This window comes from Oryctolagus cuniculus, chromosome 4, assembly GCF_051225735.1.
Source record: "Oryctolagus cuniculus isolate XC-2025 breed Fujian yellow rabbit chromosome 4, ASM5122573v1, whole genome shotgun sequence".
Taxonomy (NCBI): Eukaryota; Metazoa; Chordata; class Mammalia; order Lagomorpha; family Leporidae; genus Oryctolagus; species Oryctolagus cuniculus.
Genome location: NC_142870.1, coordinates 166,967,602 through 166,993,096, shown reverse-complemented (window position 1 = coordinate 166,993,096; position 25,495 = coordinate 166,967,602). Strand labels below are relative to the sequence as shown.

Sequence of the window (25,495 nt, the reverse complement as noted above, 5' to 3'; positions counted from 1 at the left end):
TTTCAACTTTTACGAAAATGAACTCAAACTTGTTTTTTTTCCCATGTAAAATTAGATCCCGCACATCCTCTCTCCCCTATGGAGGCCCAATATATTTTGCATCTCAAATTTTGAAGTTTCTGACCTGTTCTTTGGCTAGAAAAAGGCAATGTAGATTATTATTTACATTTTCCATTAAGCTTTTCAAACTCTAACCTAAAAGTTTCCACTTTTCCTCTGATGTCAGGGAATACAAAGCTCAAAAGAAGACAGACAGACAGAAAGAGAAGTGGTGGTGAGAAGTGAGAAACAGGACTTGCAGAGGACTTGCGTGCTTAGGTTTTCTGGCCTCATCAATCCTAGACCATATTTCAATGGGCAGGCAAATCTTTTCAAAGAAACGAGCTAGCCTTCGATTTCTGGAGGACTCTACTGATAGAATTCAGAATTATAGGATCCAGCTGAACAAGGAGGAAGAAAGAAGAGAGACCTGAGTCCGAGTGAAAGAAGGGAAGAATGGGGAATGGACAAGCCAGCACACCAGGAAGTCCTTTAACACTATCGCAGGTAAGACAGTGTTAATTCTTCCATTTCACACTATTTCCATTCTACACAGAAGAAGTTAAGAGTAATTGAGTAACTTTAGCCAAATCACAAACTCATTAGGAGGTAAATGGATTCCAACCTGAGTCTGCTCTTTCCGTGGAAATCTCCTCCCACAAAAGTGGGGTTAAGAATTGAGAGAGAACAGAGAAAAAGGATGCTGAAAAATACAATTTCATCAGATAAGTGCTATGTTTGAAATACTTCAGTGGTTTTACAAATTTGAATATGGGGCTGGCCATGTGGCATAGTGGATAAACCGCTGCCTACAGCGCTGGCGTATCATATGGGTGATGGTTCGAGTCCTGGCCACTCCACTTCCAATCTAACTTCCTGATAATAGCCTGGGAAAACAGCAGAAAATGAACCAAGTGCTTGGGCTCTTGTACCCACGTGAGAGACCTGACAGAAGCTCATGGCTTCAGACTAGCTCACCTCTGATCATTGAGGCCATCTGGGGAGTGAACCAGCAGATGGAAGATCTCTTTATGTCACACCTCTTCTCCTCTCTCTCTCTCTCTCTCTCTAACTCAACCTTTCAAATAAATAATTAATTCTTTCTAAAAATTGCTTATATGATAGAGTGGACTTCAAAAATTTGTAGAAAATTGGATTAAAATATATTTATTTTGGTGCAAAAAATTTAATCTATGCACAGTCTTTCATAATACCTATTTTTCATTGACTTTTATTTTTTCCAAGCCAGGAGCCAGGAGCTTTCTCTGGGTTTCTTATGTGGGTGCAAGGTCCCAAGGACTTGGGCCATCTTCCAACTGCTTTCCCAGACACATTATCAGAAATGGAGAAGCTGGGGCTTGAACCATTGCCCTCATGGGACGCTAGAGCTGCAGGACATGGCTTTAACCCACTGCGCGATAGTGCTGGTCCCTCCATTGACTTTTTGATGATCGTGGGCCTTCAAAGATACAGGGCCAAAGAGTAGAAAATTTATGGAAGTATGGAGAAGGAAATAGAAATAATCTGAAATTCCAGTATCACAAATGAATTATTAATTTTTGATACATTTCCTTTCAGGCTTTCTAATTTAAAAAAAATTCTTTGTATTCAATTGTGTGTTTATATATACATGTATTAGAATATTTTAAATGTTTATGAAAATTGTACATTATCTTCCAATTTTATTTACCCATAAATATTTTGAAGTACATTCATATTTACAAAACTGTAGTATATTTTTCACGTGATAGATCATGAATATTTTATTTTGTGTATATATATAAAACCTACTGTAATATGGTTTTTAAAGCAGAATCTTGTTTTTTAATTGAGTAGTCTAATCAATCCAAAATATTTTATTGAATGTATTCAATATGTTGGTCCGAGGCACCATACTAGAAATTAGAAATTTTTAAGGGGAAAAAAATAATGTCCCTGCCCTTAGGAAGCTTACATTTGACAAGAGAAGGCAAATAGTAAGTGATGAGCAAGTTGGCAAAATAAATGCAGAATTTAATCTACAAAGTTTTTAAAGTTGAATGTAGTTATTTCTATTTCTTTGAAAAGCAAAGCAAGAGAGAGAGAGAGAGGAGAACACAAGAGAAAAATCAATTTTTGGCTCACTTTTCAAATGCCTGCAACAACTAGGGCTGTGCAAGTCTGAAGTTGGGAGCCAAGAACTCTGTCCAGGTTTCCCACATGAGTGCCAGGGACTTAAGTACTGGAGCCATCAACTGCTGCCTCCCAGGGTATGTATTAGCAGAAAACTGGATCAGAAACAGAGCCAGGACTCAGACCGAGGCACTGTGATATGGGATTCAGGCATCCCAAACAGAGGCTTAATTGCAGTACCACAATGCCCCCCTCATGACCTACAATGACTTATAAGGAAAATACATATATAGAAATAACACAGAATTACTCTATTTGAGAAAGAAAAGTCAGAAAGGGCATTTCTGAGGATGTAATATTGGAATTGAGAATTAATGATTAAGAAGGAAATAAGGAAAAACAAAACAAAACAAGAAATTGAATTCCAAGCAAAGAAACGACAGTCCGAACAAATAGCCCCACAAGCAAGAAGACTTGAGAAGGGAAAAGCTCTTGGATCCCTAGGGCTGTGCTGTAGAAACACTGTAGAAAGAGGGGGAAAATGGCAATAGATGAGCTAAGAGGCATGGGCAGGGAGACCACACGACATTTTATGGGCCATGAGAGATCTTGGATTTCATCCTAAGTATAACCGAGAAGATACCAAGCGTTGCTAAGCAAGGACAGACCTGATTTGATTAAGGTGTAATAGGCATAAATTTCTCAGTAACAGACTCAGGCATGTAAAAATAGAATTTATTTCTTAACCCAATTTAATTTCTGATTTTTAGCCTTAAGCTTGCCCAACAGCAGCAGAGAATCACATCATTCCAATTGCAAGTTTCTTGCATTTCCATTCAGGGATTTTGCAGTCAATCCAAATGTCTAATTCAGTCATATTTTGCCTTTAACCTCTTCTTGTTTCTGGGAAAAGGGGACTTAGGAACATCATTATGTTAAGATGTGTGTGTGTGTGGGTGTGTGTGTATCACCTGTGCTTGTGGTAGTGTTTGGATTGCATCGCTGGTTCTCTGATGGACTGCACTTGCTGATAAGACTGCTCCAGTCCTCAGGCACAGTCCCCACCTGTGTGTGACTGCCTTGGAATTGTCCAGTTCTCTCTCTCTCTCTAAGTTTTATTTATTGATTTTCATTTTTATCTGAAAGGCAGAGAAAGAAAGAGAGAGAGAGAAATCTTCCATCTGCTGGCCAAATGCTCACAACAGCCAAGTCAGGGTTAATTGGAAGCCAAAAGCTTGAAACTCAAGGTCTTCCACACATGCGGCAGGGACACAAGGGCTTGAGCCATCACTGCCATCTTCCAGGGTATGCGCTACAGGAAGCTGGACCAGACATGGCGCTGGGACTTGAACCCAGACACTGCCATATGGGATGTGGGCATACTAACTGGCATCTTAACTGCTGTGTTAAATGCCCACTCCATGCAGCTTCTTTCTGATTCTCACAAGACCCCTAAATCGTCTCAAAATCTCTCATCCAGGCTGCCAGTGAGCTGGAGTTTCAGACCAGAGAAGCACAAGTTCACTCGATTCTAGTATCCAGCTCTTGAGTTGTGGCTTAGGAGCCTCATTGGATTGTGTCCTGTGTGGTTTGGTTTTGTTGTGGGGAACTGTGAATTGTGTTGTCCTACCATAATCTAGTCCCACCCACACTTGAAATTGTGGGCACGTAGTGGCACAATTTCCTTCATTCAAGCGGTGACATGTTTTATGATTTTTGATCATTTTTTGTACTTCTTAAAAACCACTTTAGTTCACATTTATAAAAGAAGGTTTTAACTATCTATTCTTTGATCATCATCTTATCCTTATACTTGGTTCAAAAATATGGAATCTTTTTGGTGTTTTGTATGAGGTATTAGATTTTGATTTTTTTCCATAAGAGAGTTAGCCAATGATGCCACTAAAATTTTTTGGTGTGAAACATTGTCTAGAATTAAAATTCCTTTCTTTTACCACACTTTTCCCCATTTCATTACTACAGCTTTATTAGTGCCTCTTCATGCCTCCTTTCATATTACTTATAAACTTCTTTTTTAATACTCTATTTTATTCAAAATATTCTTGGCAAGTATCAGCTCTGTAGTTTTCAAACTGAATTTAATAATCAATTTGTTTAACTTAAAACAAGCAAACACTTTGAGGCTTTTAATAGGCATTGTATTAACTTTTTATTTCTCTTATAGAATGATTTTGCACATTCTTTCTCTTAAGTATATTTCTAGATATTGAATACTTAGTTTTTTATTATGAAAGTAAACAGTCTTTTCAATGCAGATATCATGTTTTCATAATTATTTTCTCTCTAGATACTTTATTACTTGTGTGAGGTTTTCTAGCTGATTCTTTTTAGTTTTTCAAATTACACTAACTCTAAGAAATAATCGCACTATTTCCTTTGCAATTGTTAACCATCTTATTTACACTTATTTTATCACATTCTTTAATATTTCAAAATAAATCTTTAAAAAAGGTATTATCAGTTTCAGCATTGTGGCATAGTGGGCTAAGCCACTGCCTGGGACATTGGCATCGCATGTGCGTGCTGGTTCAAGTCCTGGCTGCTCCATTTCTGATCCAGCTTCCTGCTAATGGCTTGGGAAGAGCATCACAATGGCCCTCGTACCTGGCCCCTGACAACCCAGGAGACCTGGATGGAATCCAGGCTTCTGGCTTCAGCCTGGGCCAGCCCTGGCTGTTTTAGCCACTTGGAGACTGAACCACTGGATGGAAGATCTCCCTCCCTTCTCTCTCTGTAACTCTGCTTTTCAAATAAATATATAGATAAGTAAATCTTAAACTTAAAAAAAGGTAGCAGCAATAACTGAAATATATATCTCTTTCCTTATTTTAATGGGAATATTTCTCTTATTTTATTCTTCTGTGCTAAGCTAGGATTATTCTTTTTGTCATGTTAAATGTTCCTTTTATTTCTAGTTCAACATTTTGCATGTGATTATTTATATTTATCTAGTGATTTTTTAATTGGTTACATAATTTTTTTGAAAAAATAAAGCTGATATTAATTTTATTTTTTCCATTTATGCTGAATGTAAAATTCCTTAGAAAATTTTACATCGACTCTACATGGTAAGGATACCTGTTTTTATATACTTATTTTTTTTAACTTTTATTTAATGAATATAAATTTCCAAAGTACAGCTTATGGATTACAATGTCTTCCCTCCATAACTTCCCTCCCACCTGCAACCCTCCCTTTTCCCTCTCCCTCCCCCCTTCCATTCACATCAAGATTCATTTTCAATTCTCTTTATATACAGAAGATCAATTTAGCATATTTTAAGTAAAGCTTTCAACAGTTTGCACCCACATAGAAACACAAAGTGAAAAATACTGTTTGAGTGCTAGTTATAGCATTCAATCACAACGTACACCACATTAAGAACAGAGATCCTACATGAGGAGTAAGTGCACAGTGACTCCTGTTGTTGACTTAACAAATTGACACTCTTGTTTATGGTGTCAGTTATCACCCTAGGCTCTTGTCATGAGTTGCCAAGGCTATGGAAGCCTTTTGAGTTCACCGACTCTGATCATATTTAGACAAGGTCGTAGTCAAGTCAAAGCGGAAGTTCTCTCCTCCCTTCAGAGAAAGGTACCTCCTTCTTTGATGGCCTGTTCTTTCCACTGGGATCTCACTCACAGAGATCTTTCATTTAGGTCATTTTTTTTTTCTTTTTCTTTCTTTCTTTTTTTTTTTTTTTTTTTTTTTTTTTTTTTTTTTTTTTTTTTTTTACCAGAGTGTTTTGGCTTTCCATGCCTGTAATACTCTCATGGGCTTTTCAGCCAGATCCGTGTGCCTTAAGGGCTGATTCTGAGGCCAGAGTGCTGTTTAGGACATCTGCCATTCTATGGGTCTGCTGTGTATCTCGCTTCCCATGTTGGATCGTTCTCTCCCTTTTTTATTCTATCAGCTAGTATTTTCAGACACTAGTCTTGTTTATGTGCTCCCTTTGGCTTTGAAAAATTATGTTACTACTTTTTTTTTTAACTGGGAAATTGATGCAAGAATAGAAATTTTACATTCTTTCCTACTTGCTTGGATTTATCATTCCTCTTTATAAGCTATTGAATTCAAATGGCTGTAATTTGAGAGTTTAGAATTTAAATTGAGCTAGCATTGTGGCACAGTGGATTAAGCCACTGCTTGCCACAGCAGAATCCCATATCCAGTCCTGGTTTGAGTCCTAGTTACTCCATTTCCTATCCAGCTCTCTGCTAATACACCTGGGAAGGCAGCAGAAGATAGCTCAAATAATTGGGCCCCTGCCACCATCGTGGGAGACCCCAGTGGAGTTCTAGGCTCTTGATTTTGACCTTTCCCAACCCCAGCTGTTGTGCTCATTTGGAGAGTGAACCTGTAATGGAAGATCTCTTTCTCTCTCTGTCTCTCCTATTCTCCCTGTTACTCTGCCTTCCAAGTAAGTAAATAAGGAGTAAATCTTTACAGCAAAGAATTTATACTAATGAGATTTGTGTCTTTATAATTTTTTATTGGAAGGTGGCATTCATACTGAATATTAACATACCTTAAATTTATTGTGAAGTGATTATATCAAATCTATTTTTTGACTTCATTTTAAAATTCTATGTTTTATTCTTCTCTGTCAATTTTCAGTCTCAAGATTGGACTCATTACATAAGTGGAACTGTGATGTTTTCCATCATTGTCCGTGATGGAAATAGTTTTTATAATAAGAGAATTTTCTGTCCCATGGTACTTTGATATAACTAGTCTATTAAACCATATATGAGCTTAGATCTAGTTTATGAAGTATTTCTTGGGTAACTTTTCCAACTTTTTTCTTGATTATTTGTTCCATATCTTATTTGTGTACAATTTTATAACATTTTCTTTAACAATTGGTAATACACATGATTTTCCTAAACTTTGAAAGTAATATCCATTTGTCTGGTTATGTTACATTTTTAAACATAATTTTGTGAATTTATATTCTCCAATTTCTTTTTGAGATTACATTTGCTGTAATAGTTCATTGTTTTCCTCAGGAATTTGCTCTATGATTTATGACAACTTTTTCTTTAATTATTAATTTTGTTTCAAAGTTTATTAATTCCCTCCAATTCATTAAATTTGCTTTAATTGCTTTTATGGAACTTCTTGACTGATTTGGAGTTTTTGTTTGTTTAATAATGCAGATGTTTATAATGATGAAATAACTCTGAGAACATGTCAATTATGCATGTGTTCTTTCACTTCTTTATAAAAGTCTTGAAAATACCCTTGCATTTTCTCTGTGACTCAAGGATTCAGAATGCTTTCAAGAATTCAAAGATAAGTTTTAGCAATTTTTTTTAGCTCAGTGACCTTAATTTTTATTTATTTTAATTTTAATTAGTTTTAACAGATTCATTGTGGTTTGTAGATACAGTTCTAAAAGCATAATTATATTCCCTTTCTCCTTCCCCCATATCCCCTCTCTTTCTTCCACTATCTTCCCTTCTCATTTTATTTGTCTTTTTTTCATAGTTTTTAAGACAACATATTTTAAGTTTACTTTACAGTAAAATGGCTTAATACTTTACCAAATAAGAGGTTTAACGAGTTTAAAGTGTAAAGACCCTAGTTTGGTGGGAATATAGACAGCAACTATAAACAATAATTGAAAGGAAAAATGGCCTGTGATACCGGCACCCCGGGTTCTAGTCCCGGTTGGGGCGCCAGATTCTGTCCTGGTTGCTCCTCTTCCAGTCCAGCTCCCTGCTGTGGCCCGGGAGTGCAGTGGAGGATGGCCCAAATGCTTGGGCCCTGCACCCGCATGGGAGACCAGGAGAGGCACCTGGCTCCTGGCTCGGATCAGTGTGGTGCGCTGGCCGCAGTGGCCATTGGGGGGTGAACCAACTGCAAAGGAAGACCTTTCTCTCTGTCTCTCTCTCTCACTGTGCACTCTGCCTGCCAAAATTAAAAATAAAAATAAGTAAAGGAAAAATGACAATTTCACCCATATACAGTAAATTTTAAAGTATTCACAGATCATTAAAACTATAACAGTATAACATTCCGAATCACTGGTTTGACAGAGATATAAAACAAAGTTTTACAAAACTATATAAGCAACAACACTGACACACAGAGACATTTCTTTCTTTTTTTGTTTGTTTTTAAAATTTTAGCTCTCACATACAAGGGAGAACATGTGGTTTTTGTCTTTCTGGGTCCAACTTTCTTCACGCAACATGTTGTCCTCCAGTTGTATCCATTTATTGCAAATGGTAGAGCTTCATTCCTTTTTTTGTAGCTGACTAATATTCTATTGTATATATATACCAGCTTTCTTTATTCATTCATCTAATGATGGAGCCCTTAGTTGATTCCAAGTTTTGGCTATTGAGGACCGTGTGGCTATAAACATGGTGGTGCAAGTATCTCTTTGATACATTGTGTTCAGATCTTTTGTCTGTATACACATTGATTGATCATATAGCAAGTGTATTTCTAGTTTTTAAGAAATCTGCATGCTGTTTTCCACCATGGCTGTACTAAGTTTCATTCCCATTAACAATGGGTAAGTATTCCCCTCTGTCCACACCCTTGCAAGCATTTGTTAATCTCTGTTATGGAATTTTGCCATCTGATGGGATGAGGTGATATCTCACTGGTTTTGATTTGCATTTCCCTGATGGCTAGTGAGCATTTTTTCATACATTTCTTGACCATTTGTATTTCTTCTTTTGAAAACTGTCTATTGAAGTCCTTTGCTATTTCTCAACTGGATTGGTTGTTTTTTTGTTGTATGTCTCTTCACTCTATCAATCATTTCCTGTGCTGTGAACAAGCTTCTTAGTTTGATGTAGTCCCATTTGTTTAGTTTGGCTTCGGTTGCCTGTTATTTAGGCGGCTTCTCCAAGAAGTCATCCCTTACACCAATGTCTTGGAGTGTTTCCCCTTTGTTTTCTTCCACTAACTTCATAGTTTCAAATCTTAAATTTAGGTCTTATATCCATCTTGAGTTGATTTTTGTTAATGGTCTACCTATTTATCTATCTAGATATAGATATAGGCATATCATCTATATATAGATTTGGTTTTGCCAGCAACTATATATGCATATGTGTGTGTATATGTATAACATATGTATATATGTTCTAACACACCATAACATAAATTCCTTTTTCATAGAAGTGTTTCCTAAATGATGCATTAAAAAGTTTAGTTATGCTCATATTCCAAACATTTTTATAATTAGAGAATAAAATACAATGAACCACCATTTACCCATCACCTCACTTCCTCAGTTATTTCTATTTGAGCACATTTGCAGCATTTCTTCTCATTTGTCTACTTAGTTTACATTGCTGAAGTATCTTAATGCGAATTGTAGAGCTCCTATCAGTTCATTTCTACATGCTACACTAGACATTATTTTAAAATTTTTGTAAACAAAACAAAAAAAAAGCTACCCTAGTGGAAATAGCCAACATGGAAACCTACCTTCAGCCTCTTGCAAACTTTCTGTGCTGGATCACAAAAATGCATTTTCCTCAAGGACAATAATTTTTATAGTTGCTATTGCTATGCTTGACAACCATCATGGCTAACCCAGATTATATAGCTATTTTTCCACCAGAAGCCTTTTATTTAAGGAATAGAAGCCTCATGCATTTCATAATCACAGCTTTAGGAACATGGTGATTCTTCCAACTGTACCTGCCCTCCCACTCACTCTCCCACCCCTCTTCCTCCTCCCTCTCCTAGTCCCACTATTATTTTTTTTTCTAAAATCTATTTTCAATTAACTTTATACACATATGGTTCACTCTGTTAAGTAACGAGTTCAACAAATAGTTAAAAATAAAAACCGTTCCTCAACAGTTGAGACAAGGGTTATTCAAGTCATTGCTTCTCAAAGTGTCAATTTCACTTCTACGGATTGTCTTTGGTTCACCCTCCAATGGCCGCTGCGGCCGGCGCACCACGCTGATCCAAAGGCAGGAGCCAGGTGCTTCTCCTGGTCTCCCATGGGGTGCAGGGCCCAAGCACTTGGGCACTCCACTGCACTCCCGGGCCACAGCAGAGAGCTGGCCTGGAAGAGGGGCAACCGGGACAGAATCTGGCGCCCTGACCAGGACTAGAACCCGGTGTGCCAGCGCCGCAGGCGGAGGATTAGCCTGGTGAGCCGCGGCGCTGGCCTCTTTTACTGCTTCTAGATTCCTAGTTTGGTAGCTTTAGTGTAAGAGATGTTAGTCTTTCCTGTCTAGACTTTTTCAACTCCAGCTCTGTGTCACCAATTCACAGACGTCTCTTGCTTAAGAATGCTAATAATTTTTTTAAGAATTATTTATTTATTTGAAAGTCAGAGTTACACAGAGAGAGAAAGAGAGGCAGAGAGAGAGAAAGAGAGAGAGAGAGAGAGAGAGAAAGTCTTCCATCTGCTGGTTCACTCCCCAGTTGGCCGCAACTGCTGGAGCTGCACCAATCCGAGGCCAGGAGCCAGGAGCTTCTTCTGGGTCTCCCATGTGGGTGCAGGGGCCCAAGGACTTGGGCCATCTTCTATTGCTTTCTCAGGCCACAGCAGAGAGCTGGATTGGAAGTGGAGCAGCCAGGACTTGGACCGGCACCCAAATGGGATGCCGGCACTGCAGACTGTGGCTTTACCCACTATGTCACAGTGCCGGCTCCAGTATATTTTTTTTAAAAAAAGAAAACAGAATATTTCTTCAAAGAAGCAATAACTGGTTCCTGGCTTCATCAAGGATCAGTTGCAGATGGAAGGTACAGGCTGCTACTTCTTCCCCTAAGTCTGTTCTGGACTTGCGGAGAATGAACTAAACTCATTTACACTAAAGCTACCAAACTAGGAATCTAGAAGCAGTAAACTTAAAGAGTAAAAGAAAGATGATTGAGCATATGATTGACAATATTTTAATTATTTTAAAATTGTTAATTATTTTAATCTTAATACCTTGAGGGTCCTTGTCATATATTTAGATAAGAATTCTAAATATTGACTTGAATAACACAGGAGACATTAAGCTTTAAAATTTATTTGGGGAGGTGGGAGAAATACACAGAAGAGTGAGGGCTTTATTTGATGGAGAGAGTAGTTCCCTACCAGGCAGAGCAGAACAAGGGCCACATGCAGGCACTCACAGGACAGAGCCTCACGCAGAGGAAAAACCATGCGGGCAGGAAAGACTGCAAAACTGCTACGCGGCAGGGAGAAAAAGGTGGCCCCAGAGAGCAAGGGTGGGCCTAGTGTGCATCCCAGCCTCTTACCCACTTCTGCAAGGGACGTGGCCATGCTGTCTGATTGGCAGGTGCGTGAACATGGATGAGATCAAGTAGGAGCAGAGGGGCGTGGCTTCCAGCTCCTGAATCTAATCAATTTAATGCTGACTGCCGGTCCATGTCAGAACCATTGGCCTTCTCTCCTTCCAGGTGCAGAGACCAGTGCTAAACATTTGCTCTCTGATAGGCAGGTGCATGAGAGATGGCTCAAGATGGGAGCCCACTCTGTGTCCCTCTGGATGACAAGGTAGAACAAAAGGCACTCATATACAAACTGATTAAAAATATAAGACAATGGAAATATAAAAATAGGAGACATAAAATTTCTTTAGCTGTAAAATGTGTATTTTCATTAGAATATAAGAATGCTCTCTCTCCCATTTTATTATATCTGTGAATATATTTATTATATCTGTGAATTTTCCAGTTATATGTAGTCACCACCAACAGCTATGGTTTTCTGAACTCCATGTCATGGTTCTTGTGATCTTATCTTTATTCTAAGGTTTTATTTTATTTGTGACTTTTGTAATTTTAGATTATATCAGTTATTTTAATTTTATGAATTTTCAAGCATTTTGTAAACAAATTCTGGTTTTTGGACTGTTTTGAACAGAAGTTTTTTCATTTTGAATGCCTTCATATTTATCTTATTTTTAAAGAGAAGAAAATATAGCAGAAAGCAAATTTAGTTATATTCTACACTGCCCATAAAACAAACAATATTGAAATATTCAAAATATTTGCAGTAGGGGAGTGATTAGACGGTATCAAACTGACACCTTGGGGAGATGGGAGGCAGAGGTTGGAGAGGGATGGGGGAAATTTAGAAGTTTTTTTTTCTTTTTTTACAGGCAGAGTGGACAGTGAGAGAGAGAGACAGAGAGAAAGGTCTTCCTTTTCCGTTGGTTCACCCCACAATGGCCAAGGTTTTTTTTTTTTTTTTTTTTTTTTTTTTAAGTCTTTCTCTGTCCAAAAAAGAAAAACAAAGAACTAGAGGATTGCATGTCTGCGTTAGTTTGTGTATGTGCATGTGTTCACATGGAAAGTGCTTCATGAACTTGTGAGGTTTTTCATGCAGGTAGAACTGGCAAGGCAATTTTCATAGATGGATGAGCTTTGGTGACATGGGATGAAGGCGAGGAGGCAGCCACAGGAAAGGACTTGGACAGCCTGTCCCCGCATGGTACCCAAGCAGGCACGGGAATCATTTCTGAGGTCCTCTGAAAGGCGGGAGGGGAAAGTCTGTTTAGAGTAATTGAATCCTGCTTCCCGATGCCTAGAAGTGGAAGAAAAAGTCTATTCCAGGAGTCTTTCCCCCTTCTGGAAAAATAGCATTTCTGGTCTAACCAGAGATGAACAGATTTGAGAGCAGAGGCATGGAAAAGACAGGTGGGTTTTTTGGGATGGAGTTTCTTGTGGAGACAGCTAATTACTGCCCAAAGCCATTCTTCTCTTTGTAGCAGATTGTATCGTACTGTACATATTTTCTGTCTCTCTATCTCAGTGTGGGTTTCCCCAGAAGAATGCTCTGAAGCCAGCATTCAAGTACCAATCTTTTATTTGCAATGCGATCACGGGATGAGAATAAAAGGAAGAGTGAAATAGGATGGATGCCAATAAAGTTACCACTGAGGGCACCTGCAGCCCAGCCCTGCCCCTGCGTAGAGCACGGGTTTCAGATTTAACCTTTCCGAGGGATGTGGGGCTGCAGTATTTTTGGAATGAGGGTTGGAAAGAAAGGTTTAGAACCATTAAGAATCTGGCAAAAAAAAAAAAAAAAAAAAAAAAGGAGACAAAAGATCTCTTGCTGGCAGCTGGATGCGAGGCTGATGAGCACTGACATGGCAAGGGCTTGGAGAATTTTCATAGTGGACACATTTCACCTGCTATAACCCCCACAAGATTCCACATTCTGTCCCCCTGACTCCAGCAAATTCATGGTCTCCTTAGGAAGGGGACCAGTGACTTGAGGACTTGGCCAATGAAGCGTGAATAGAAATGACATAGTCATCTTCAGAGAGGAAGCTTTAAGAACCATCCCATGTCTCCTCTTTTTCCTTATCCTGGATATAAACTATTTAGTCTGTCTCCCGAGTCTTAGCATAGCGTACAATGGAAAAAGAAATGTAGCTTGTGACTTTAAGTTCTAGAATCATTGAGAGTGTTTATCATAGAGCATAGTTAGTCCATCCTGACAAATGCATGTGTCTGGAAGGACGCTGCTGGAGAGAAAAACAAAACAAACATGTGGGATTGACCCTGTGTCTGAGCAGAGAATAGCACAAGAAAACCATTAACGAGGTCACCAAGATGGCATCCAATTAATGCAGAAGTGAACCATTTGAGAAAAGCCTTGTCAGCAGTAATTTGGAAGATAGCTAATAAGCCACATGAGCCTGTGGCCTTAGGTGAAGAAGTTGGAAAACAAAATAGTAGTGACCTGACTTGGTACTCTTAGCTCAACTTCACAATGAAGAAATCCGCTCATAAAAAAATAGTAATTGGCTGATGTGCAAGTAGGAATGGGAGGAAGGAGAAAAAGGCAGAAAATGTCGGAACTTGATACTGAAGACTCTGGTTTAGCATGACAGAAAGGTGGGAGATTGTGGTCCTGCAAGGATATTCTGCAGCTTCCACTGCCTCCCACCACTGTCTCATTCTGCACAATTTTGAACAGAAACAAAAAACAAGCTTCCATCATTTTAAAGCCATGGGCATTTCTGTTAGCTGAATGCAAATTGAAATTGATAAGGTAGAGTGAGAAGCCTCAAGGGACTGTTTGCTCTGGAAAACTTGAACTGAATGATCTGGTGGAGAATGTCCCCAGTTTAAATGACTATGCATTCACCTGTGGCTGCCTCCCTGGGGTGTGAGAAAGAACAAGAAGCTCTGAGCCAGCGCCTCCAACACAGTGGTTGGTGGTGAGCTGATAGGAGTAATAGGGACAAGGATCTTCCAGTTCTGTTGTTGGTAGCCTGGAACATGTCTCTCTAGTTCTCTTTAGGCTCGCCCAAGGACATCCTGGAGAACAACTATTAGCTAAATTGACAGAGGATGTTTATACTGTTTGCCAATCAGTGTAAGGCATCTTGTAGGACTGACAGCTCATTCTCCTCTTTATTTGCATAGCAATCCTCCCCATAATTATTCACAGCAAAATGTGAGATAAGAGCTGATGAGATCACCTTTGCTATTATTCATCTCTTCCTCCTGGTTCTCCTTCCTATCAATGGAGTCATAGTGAGTGCACTCTGCAGAATCTTAATTAGAAGTATGGAACCCCGGCACACAGGACTCTTACTGACAATTAGCTTCGAGTTCTTGACAGAGGAATATCTGTTGAGTACAGAGATGTGACTGCTTTGGGGCAAGACAGATTCCTTTTTTGATACTGTTCCTTTTCCTTTGTGGACTGTCAGAACTGTATAAGCATTAACTTGATGGTCAAGACAGAAACCTTCTTCTCTTCTCCCATGGTCCATCAATCTTATATGACAGACAATTCTGTTTGGTTAGGAAAGAAAAAAAATCAATATATTCTCAAATTAGCAATTATATAATTAACATTTTCTGATTACTTGGCAATCAGATTTCACATATTTGAATTCAAATTTCTAATGAGTGCCAGTAAAGAAGAGACGGGGTGTGAAGCCACAGCCAGACCAGGTGTATTCAGAAGAATGAAGACTGGGAGGGGGCAGAGTTGCCAGCGAACACCTAGCAGAGAGAGCACCTGCCTTACAGACGAGTGGTCTATACAGTACAGAGTGGCAGGGAGGGGACTGGGGGTCTGAGTTAAAGCCGGGCTGCCCAGAGAGAGGGAGAGCTTGGGCTGGTTCTAGAGGTCCTGTGAGATGACAGTGAGCTGGGAGGGGTTTGGGCTGAGGCTGAGGCTGGACTCTGGGGCTGAGTTCCTGAGCTGGGGGGAGGTCTTGAGGGGGGAAAGCTTGAGGGGAGAACTTGGGGAGGGGAGCTTGGGGGAGCAGGGAGAGCTCAGGCTCATGGCTGGCGTGTCCAGCAGTCCAGGCAAGGGTGGGGCTGTATGAGCAGGCAGGGAAATGCAGGCCTGCTTGCTGTGTGTAGGTGAGAGGTCAGCATGGGTCCAAGGCTTTTGTCATTGCTCTGTCAACGAGCAAACGTTATGAGGATAAAAACTGAGAGACTACATCTTAAGACTAAAAAGGATTCTGTGATTTACCACTAAATATAAAATATCGATCTTGTTTGGATTCTGATTCAAACAAATCAACTATGAAATCGTACTTCACAGACAGCTGGGGCAATTTGATTATGGATCAAGAATTGAGTGACATGAGGGAGTGGTAATGGCACTGCTTTTTCATTTAATAACTTAAGTGCAATTGATGAAAGATGGTTCTTTGAGTGGAAGGCAGAGGATTGAGCCCATATAGAAGATGCACCACAGGCTGGCCCTCCTGTATCAGGAGCATTATCTGCAGCCATCATCTCTCTACTCCAACAGCCCACGTATCTGAATTCCTCAAACACGCTCCTTTGATGGCATTCGCTGTTTTAGTGAAAGTAGTTCCCTGGAGTTTTCCTACAGTGCTCCTCCCTGTGCCTGGCAAAAATATTCTCAAAAATTGCTTTCCTGTATCCCCCCCACCCAACAAATGTAAGCGTGTATTCCTGTGCTGGCATGATTTTTACCTCCAGATGTCATTCTAGTCTGTGCACTTCCTTCAGAAGGAAGCAATAGCTGGAGCACATGTTTGGTTCAGTAGTTAAGTTGCACTTGGGGTACCTGCATCCTTTTCAACATGCCTAGCTTGAGTCCCGGCTACTTTGCTTCCAATCCGGCTCCCAGCTAAGGCACACTGCGGGAGGCAGCAGATGATGGCTCAAATACTTGACCTCCTGCCCCCCACACGGGAGGCCCAGATTGAGTTCCAGGCTCCTGGCTTTGGACCAACCTAGCCCTGATTCTTGAGGACATTTGGAGAGTGAACCAGTAGATGGAAGACATCTGTGTGTCTTTCTGTCATTCTCTTTATCTCTACCTTACAAATAATATCCCCAAAGAAAGTTGTCTCTAAGTACTGTCTCAATTCCCTTACTTTACCCTGTCACCTGTTTTAATATTGCTTCTCCTTCAACTCTCCAGTGAACCTTTTTAACAGTGGTCTCCAAAGTTCCTAATCCTGCTTGACCTCTATGTAGCGTTTGACATTCACCAATACTCTTGATTTCTATGGGTTCTTATCCAGTGATTGTCTCAATCGGATGGATCATGATATGGCCTCCCCTGACAGGTAGGGGACGAAATACAGGCTTGTATGCCAGGAATTCATTTTGGAAGTGATGCCAAGAAATGTAAGTGGGGAACTTGGAATATTAAAATAGGGAAAGAGGAAAACTGTGCAGAACTTTGCCAAGGGAATCGTGACTGTGGGCCATGGGACTTGATCTTGGAAGGAATCCTCTAAGGAGCTATGAAAATGCACTTCGGAACATTCCTCCTGAGGTCAAGAGAGAGAGATTTACATGCTGGTTCCCATACCCCATTGGTTAAGCAGTGCTCCAAGGGCCATTAATAATTTTGCACTTCTGCATTCATATGTGTGGGAGAACAGCTGAGTAGATTCCTACAAGGTCCTTCTTGTTGGTGGCAGCAAATCTCCAAACTAAAAGCAAAAAATCCTAGTTACTTGGTACAGTTTTAACAATTAGTGTCAGAATACATTTGTGCTCAGCGGGTTGCCCCCAAAATGACAAGATCAAGGAAGTATGCCAATAGGATGTGAAGTAGGACAGAAGAGAAATCCAACTCATTCTTTCCTGGGGTGCTTTCCCTCTTTCAGCCACTTCAGTATTGGTATTCCTCAAGGCAAGTCCTCAGACACCTTCTATATGATCATTCATCCATTTAGGAGATATTTGCTGAGTATCTACTATACGGCTTGCACTGGTCTAACTACTTGGAATTCATCAGTAAACACAACAGATAAAGATTGATGCCCTTATGGGCTCGACTTTCTAATTTTACCCGATAAATAAATTGATTATTGCATTAGAAGTCCTATGGAGAAACTTAAAAGATAAGTGCCAGGCACAGGGGTGGGTTTGCCAACGTAGACTACATTAAGGGAGTGATATTTCAGCAAAGACTTAATGGAGGCTAAAGTATCAGCAAAGCCACAATCTGGAGAAAGTATTTTCCTTACGGAGGGAAAAATCCATAGAAGGGATCTGGCCAGCTGTGTGATTGGCACATTTGAAGAACAGCAAGGAGGCCAGTGTAGCTGCAGAAGGGTGAGCAATGGGGAAACAGTTGAGCTAAGATCAGAGATATCATGTGAGCTGCACCATGGAGACCATTGCAAGCAAGACACTAGGATTTGGGCTTTTTCTCGGGGTAAAATGGGAGTCAGTGAAGGGTTTAGCAAAAGGGTAGCATAATCTGACTGACAGAGAATCATTCTGGCTGTTGTGATAAAAGAAGTTTTGCAGAGAGCAAATGTAGCAGGAGGTCAACCTGACAGCAGGCTGTGCTAAGCACTTTTAAGAAATTGTCCAGAGGCCAGCACTGTGGTGCAGTGGGTTAATGCCCTGGCCTGAAGCACCTGTATCCCATATGGGCACTGGTTCAAGACCCAGCTGCTCAATTTCCTGTCCAGTTCTCTGCTATAGCCTGGGAAAGCAATGGAATATGGCACAAGTCCTTGGGCCCTTGCACCCATGTGGGAGACCTGGAAGAAGCTCCTGGCTCCTGGCTTCAGATAGGTGCAGCTCCAGTCATCGTGGCCAATTGGGGAGTGAACCATCGGATGGAAGACCTCTCTCTCTCTCTGCCTCTCCTCTCTCTGTGTAACTCTGACTTTCAAGTAAAATAAATAAATCTTAAAAAAAGAAAGTGCCCAGTGATCTCTGCCTTGTAGAATTCCCATTTTGTATAATTTCCTCTTGATGAATATGGACTGGACCTTAAGAATAGGCTATGGAGACATAAGTGCTGTCTCTTCTCAAAAGAGGTTTTAGGTTTTACTTACACGTCTTCTCTGGATCTTCTCAACTGATTGCTCTGACAAAGCAAGCTAATATATGGTGCACATCTGCGAGGAGAGACTCATGTGGCCAGGAGCTAAAGGTGGCTTCTGGTTAACAGGAAATAGAGAACTGAGGTCCTCAGTGCTTCAAGCCACAAGGAATTGAATCCTGCAACATCTTCATGCCTGAGCTTGACATTGGCTCTTCCACAGCTGAACTACAATATGCAGACTCAAGTGACACCTTGGCTGAAGTTTGTAAGAGACTCAAAAGTTGAGGAGTCTGCTAAGCCCTACCTGGATTCCTGATCCACAGAAACTAAATTAATGAATGTTGCTTTAAATCAGTACATCGTGGGGAAGTTATGTAGCAATAGATATCTAATACAGAGGCTACAGCTATGGTCCAGATAAGCAATGATGTGACTTGGACCAGGGTGGTAGCTAGGATGTTTTGAAGGAAGAACCTGGAGGATTCGGGTCATCAGAGGAGACAAAGATCAAGGGTGATGTACAAAGGGCATCAGTGACAGAGGGTCATTAAGTGTACAGATCTCCCTTTGCTAGCTTCTCTGTAAATGGGTGTGTGTGACAATGCAATTAGCACTAAAAGAAGGCTCCACTCTCCTTTGCCCTCCCTTCTATAGGGCAAGAGTGGGAGCAGCATCGCCAATGAGATAGACAAATAATCTGGGCACAAAGCAGTTGGAGCCTAGGTCACAAATGTTTACAGGAACATGTGGGGAAGGCTAGTTACTAACTCGTGGCAATATTAATGAAAAGCTGGATCTGTGTGCAGTCTCTCTGTCTCTAAGAATTATTCACACTGGGGTTGGTGTTGTGGCACAACAGGTAAAGCCACCACCTATGACACAGTCATCCCATATGAGCACCTGCTCACGTTCTGCCTGCTCCACTTCTGATCCAGCTACCTGCCAATGTACCTGGGAAAGCAACAGAAGTTGGCCCAAGTTCTTGCCCACCTGCCACCCACTTGGGAGACCTGCCTGGAGTTCGAAGCTTCTGGCTTCTCTCTGGCCCAACTCTGGTAGTTGTGGCCATTTGGAGAAATGAACTAGAAGATGGAAAATCTCTATCTATCTCTGTCTCTTTCTTTCACTCTGCCTTTGAGGTAAATGAAATACATCTTAGAAAAGTCAGTCCCAGAGGGACAAATATTATATGTTCTACCTGATTGGTGACAACTAACCAAGCATCAAATAGGAAACATGGTGAAGTGAAATGGACACTATGAGAAAATGGTTAGATCAGCCCTTGTCATCAATGTTGATGTACAATTTAATACTTTATCCCTTTTAGTATTTTTGTTTGTTCTACTTAATACCATTGGTTGAGCTATGTAATTAACACACAATTATTCTTAGGTGTTTAAAGTTAACTGAAAAGTGATCTCTGTTAAATATAAGAGTGGGAATAAGAGAGGGAGGGGATGTACAATTTGGGACATGCTCAAGCTGACTTGCCCCAAGTGGTGGAGTTAGAAACATGCCAGGGGATTCCAATACAATCCCATCAAGGCTGCATGTACCAATGCCACCTCACTAGTCCAAGTGATCAATTTCAGGTCACAATAGACCATAATGATAGGTCTAAGAGTCAGAGGGATCACATAAACAAGACTAGTATCTGATAATACTAACTGATAGAATAAAAAAGGGAGAGAACGATCCAACATGGAAAGTGGGATACACAGAAGACTCATAGAATGGCGGATGTCCTAAACAGTACTCTGGCCTCGGAATCAGCCCTTAAGGCATTCGGATCTGGCTGAAGAGCCCATGAGAGTATTACAGGCATGGAAAGCCAAGACACTCTGGCAAAAAACAACAACAACAACAAACCTAAATGAAAGATCTCTGTGAGTGAGATTCCAGTGGAAAGAACAGGTCATCAAAGAAGGAGGTACCTTTCTCTGAAGGGAGGAGAGAACTTCCTCTTTGACTACGACCTTGTCTAAAAAAGATCAAAGACAGTGAGCTCAGGGGGCTTCCATGGCCTTGGCAACTCATGACTAGAGCCTAGGGAGATTTCTGACGCCATAAACAAGAGTGTCAAATTGTTAAGTCAACAACAGGAGTCACTGTGCACTTACTCCCTATGTAGGATCTCTGTCCTTAATGTGTAGTTCAATGTGAATTAATGATATGACTAGTGCTCAAACAGTATTTGGCACTTTGTGTTCTGTGTGGGGGCAAACTGATGAAATCTTTATTTAATATATACTAAATTGATCTTCTATATATAAAGATAATCAAAAATGAATCTTGATGTGAATGGAATGGGAGAGGGAGCAGGAGATGGGAGGGTTGCAGGTGGGAGGGAAGTTATGGGGGGGGGAAGCCATTGTAATCCACAAACTGTACTTTGGAAATTTATATCTACTAAATAAAAGTTAAAAAAATAAAAAATTCACATCTTATTTGATATAATGTTATAGTCACAGAAAAAATGTGAAATTAGTACAGAGAATTGCTATACCCACTTTACCCATCTTCCTCTAATGCTAATATCTGACAAAGCCATAAGACAATTATAAAATCCAAGAAACTAGTATAGGTATGATGCTATTAATTAAACTATAGACCTTCTTTGAATTTCAACAATTTTACCACTAATATTCAATTTTGTTTTCCAGGATCCAATCTGGGACCTCACATCTCATTTAGTCCCTTCAAATCTGTGACAATTTTTAAACATTCCAGGTCAGTTATTTCTAGAAAACTGTCTATGAATGAATGATAACTGGAGAGGAGACCAGCTTTTCCTACAGAATTCCAATTAATGAACCTAGCAGCAGTTGCCAAAGTAGAAATAGGAAATCCCATCAAGCAAACACCATATTCGTGATTGTTGTGGCCAAGAGTCACCAACACTTGATAAAGTTTCTGGGTGGAATCTTGAAAAGAAACACAATATTTATGCACCCTTCAAGGATCTGCATGTGTGTGCAGATGCTCTACAGGTACCACCTTAAATAAGTGATCAAATTTAGAATTTCTAGAACTAAGACATACCAACTTCATGATGCCCAAGAAGTACAGTCACTTGTGTAATATTCATGGAGAAAATGTATAGCCTCAAACTCACTGTGAGAAATATTAGAAAAAAACCTCCTGCCTTTAAAGTGCTGCTTGCTTTTGAGTGTAGACCCTGGGCAGAGTTCCCAGTGGGGAAAGTATTGCATTATTCCAGGAGGAGATCAAAGTGGATTCAACCAGAGTGGAAATCAGTGGGAGGGTGGGAGGTCTTTGATACATTTCAGAGGTAGAGCCAGGGGTCATCACTGTGGGTTAAGAAGCTATTTGGGAAGCCTGCATCCATATTTGAGTGCCAAACCCCTCTACTCTGCTTCCAGTCCAACTCCCTGCTAATGAGACTGGGAAGCAGGAAATGATTATTTGAGTATTTGGGTCCCTGCCACCTCATGCAGGAGACATGGGTGGGATTCCTGGCTTTGGTCTGGCCCAGCCCTTGCCCTGTGGCCTCTGGGGGGAGTGAATGTATTGATGGAAATATCTCTCTCTCTCTCTCTCCCTCCCTCTTTCTCTCTCTCCCTCTTTCTTTCTCTCTCTCTCTCTCTCTTAAATAAATGAATAAATATTTTGTTTTTGTTTTAGAAAAAGCTAAAGTCAGTAAGATCTGTAAATATATTTGATGTGTTGTATGAGGAGGAGAAGAGGTAAGGGTATTTTAGAATTCTGGCATGGACAACTGGCAGAATGGTTATTATTTAAATAAGATAAGAGCACTATGAGAGGGACCTCTCATAGTGGAGAAGGATTAGAATCAGTTCTTGAATTTTATGCAAACTGAGTTTGAGAAACCTTTTATACATCCGAGTCAAACGGGTACTGAGGGTAGCAGGTGGGTGCCTGGTGCCACCACTTCATATGCCTGCAGCCCATACCACAGTTTTGGTTCTGCTCCCTCTTCATACTATTGAACGCTCTGGTAGGTAGCAGATGAGGGCAGGTATCTGGGCCCCTGCCACCCATTTCAGAGACCTGGATTGAGTTCCTAGCTCCTGGCTTCAGCCTGGCCCAGACATGGCTGTTACAAGATTTAGGAAAGTGAACCAGTGCGTCGGAAATTGCTCTTTTTCTGTGTATCTACCTTTCAATCAAATCAAATAAATAAAAACAGGCAAATATATATTTAAATATGGAGTTCAGGGGAGAGGGAGGACTGCAGCTAGGAGCTTAGCATCTTTTAACAAAATAGATAGCATTTAAAGACGCAAGGCCAAGTGTCAGGGAATGCGTCAACACCGAGTGGACAGACCAAGGAAAGGAGTCTAAAGACTGGGATCTGACAATCCTCAATCCTTGAGCAAGAAGAATCCACGAAAGAGACAGAGAGGAAAAGCCAGTGGCTTAAGAAGTTCCTCAAGAAATTGTATCCTGGAAGTCAAGGGGAAAACAAATGTTTCAAATAAAAGGCAATGACTAAGTGTGTTTATGAATACAGATAGGTTAAACAAGGACTGGGTACAGTACAGGTTGGCAGCAGGAACAGCACTGGGAATTTGATTGGCTGAGATGAGCTGAGAGCAAAGGGAAACACAGATGTTGGGGTAGCTTGTGGGGAATCATGGAAAGATGTTCTTAAGGAGGTAATAATAGGTTTGTGTGTCAATAGACTGATCCAGTAGAAGGAGACACTCTGATAAGAAAAAGGGAGAATTGCTGCAACAAAGTGCATGAGTGGGGGGGGGAGTATGGGAGCTGGCACAGGAGTTTCAGAAAGGCAGGCACAATGGCTTGTCATCTCCATCTACGTGTTTTCTCCAGGTAAAGCAGAAGCAATGAACATCAAACAAAACATCTCCCTTGGAATGGGGCAGGCAGAACGGTGCCCTTGTATAACAGTCACTGTTTGGACTGCGGTTCTAGTCAGCTGTCGACAGCTCGGGAAGGTCGCTGTAGTGATGCCACATCTTCTGATTTCCAAAAGAAGTCTGTAACCCTGATTTCATATGAGAATTTCCAATTTTTAAATGTTCACAACTAATTCAGAATTAAATGAATTAATAAAAAAGCACTCCGCAGGCCAGAGCACATTAGTAGGGTGAATTGAATTGTGGTCTTTGCCCTAGGTAATCACATCCAGGCTCACTATTCTAATTAACTTCTCATTCTCCACACTGTAGCTGGGGTGAGTTTTTAAATTACAGATCTGATTGTGTTAAATTCCTTCAGTGGCCTTCTCTTGCACACTGGATACATTTTAAACTCCATCAAATAGTTCTGCCATGGTCTTCCCTAGCTCAGCCCTTGCTATTCTCCTCTTGGACTTATTCTGCGACTGAATTTCCCACAATTCCTTCAGAGCACTACACTCATGCTAGCTTCCTGACTACTTTATGCAGAGCGTCCACCTCTGGAAAACTTCTCTTCTTCCTTTTCTCTTTATCAATTTCTGTGAACTCTTTTGGTCTCAGCTCATGTCCTGGTTATCTAGGCTTTATATCCCTCTTCCCTCCCCCTGTGTCTCCTAATGATCCAATATTCATTATGTGTTTTCCTCTGATAGCACCAAGTCTCCTCTTCTACATGGATCTTCTTTTAAAATTCCCCAGATTATAACAACTTTGGTCCTGGTCACTTTCTGTTTGGTCTTCTAGGTCTACTTGGTGACTACTGTGATACAACAACATCAAGAAAACAGGTAATGTGTGGGGAGCAACTCGGACTAGACTAAATTACTGGAATTAAGACTTATTCTATGCATCTGCTCTCCCACAATATGGCGCTGGGAGAGGAGTAAACAACTTCTATGCAGCTGCCTCTCGCCAATTTGACTGATGAGCTGCAGGAGCTGATCCTGCTCCTGATTGGAGGAGAGCAGCATGCTCAGCGTGTGGGTAGCAGAGTTGGGATTGGTGGAAGAGGACTATAAAGGAGGAGAGAGACAACATGCACCAGGGAATATCTGAAGGAACACCTGAGCAGCCCCCGAGAGAGCCGGCCGGCAGTGTGCCACTCCCCCGCGGAAGTGGGGAACGTGGCAGGGGGAGCCGCCCCTCCACAGAGGTGGAGGGATCGGTAGCCAACCCAGGAAGGACCAGCAGCAAACCCTGGAAGGGCCGAGCAGACAAAAGAACGGCACAGGGTCTAGTGTCGTTCCTCCGCGAATGGGGGAGCGACAGTAATGGAACTGGATTCTCTCTCCATCCCTTTTTTTTTTTTTTTTTGATAAAAAAAGCTGGGGCTGTGGTGTAATGGATTAAGCCACCATCTGCAATAATGGCATCTGGTATAGACGCTGATTCCAGTCCTGGCTGCTCCACTTCTGATCCTGCTCCCTGTGAGTGCACCTCAGAAAACAGCAGACAATAATCAAGAGTTTGGGCCCCTGCTACCCTGGGGGAGACCCGGGTGAAGCTCCTGGTCCCTGCTTCCCTCTGACCCAGCCCTGGCCATTGCAGCCATCTGGGGAGTGAACCAGTGGATCGGAGATTTCTTTCTCTCTCTCTCTATCCCTCTCTCAGTAACTGCCATTCAAATAAATAAAATAAATCTAAAAAAAATTCATGGACAATGTAATTGAAAAAAGTTTTTTTTTAATTTTTTTTTATTTGACAGCTTTAGACAGTGAGAGAGAGAGAGACAGAGAGAAAGGTCTTCCTTCTGTTGGTTCACCCCCCCCAAATGGCTGCCACGGCCAGCGCACTGTGCCGATCTGAAGCCAGGAGCCAGGTGCTTCCTCCTGGTCTCCCATGTGGGTGCAGGGCTCAAGCACCTGGGCCATCCTCCACTGCCATCCCGGGCCACAGCAGAGAGTTGAACTAGAACCCAGCACCCATATGGGATGCTGGTGCCACAGGCGGAGGATTAACCGAGTGAGCCACAGCGCGGGGCCCCTGAAGTTTATTTTGATATAAAATTTTTTGAAATCCATACACAACTTTATTCATAATACATGTTTTCCAGGAAATCTTGAAGACCTTACTCGTATTTCAATGGTGTGAACTTATATGTCTGCTTCTGCCTGTAGATTCTGGGTCTTAAAGCACAGAGACTGGGCTTTGCTCAGCTCTGGGT

At 41.0% G+C, this 25,495-nt stretch overlaps 1 long non-coding RNA gene across 1 annotated transcript; it reads left to right on the top strand.

The window, feature by feature from the left end:
• Positions 1-214: 214 nt before the first annotated feature.
• LOC149127206 (uncharacterized) lies at positions 215-23,417 on the top strand. The gene is made up of 3 exons (XR_016232143.1): positions 215-546; positions 21,088-21,154; positions 23,243-23,417. It is a non-coding gene; the product is annotated as an uncharacterized LOC149127206 (long non-coding RNA).
• The last annotated feature ends 2,078 nt before the right edge of the window (positions 23,418-25,495 follow it).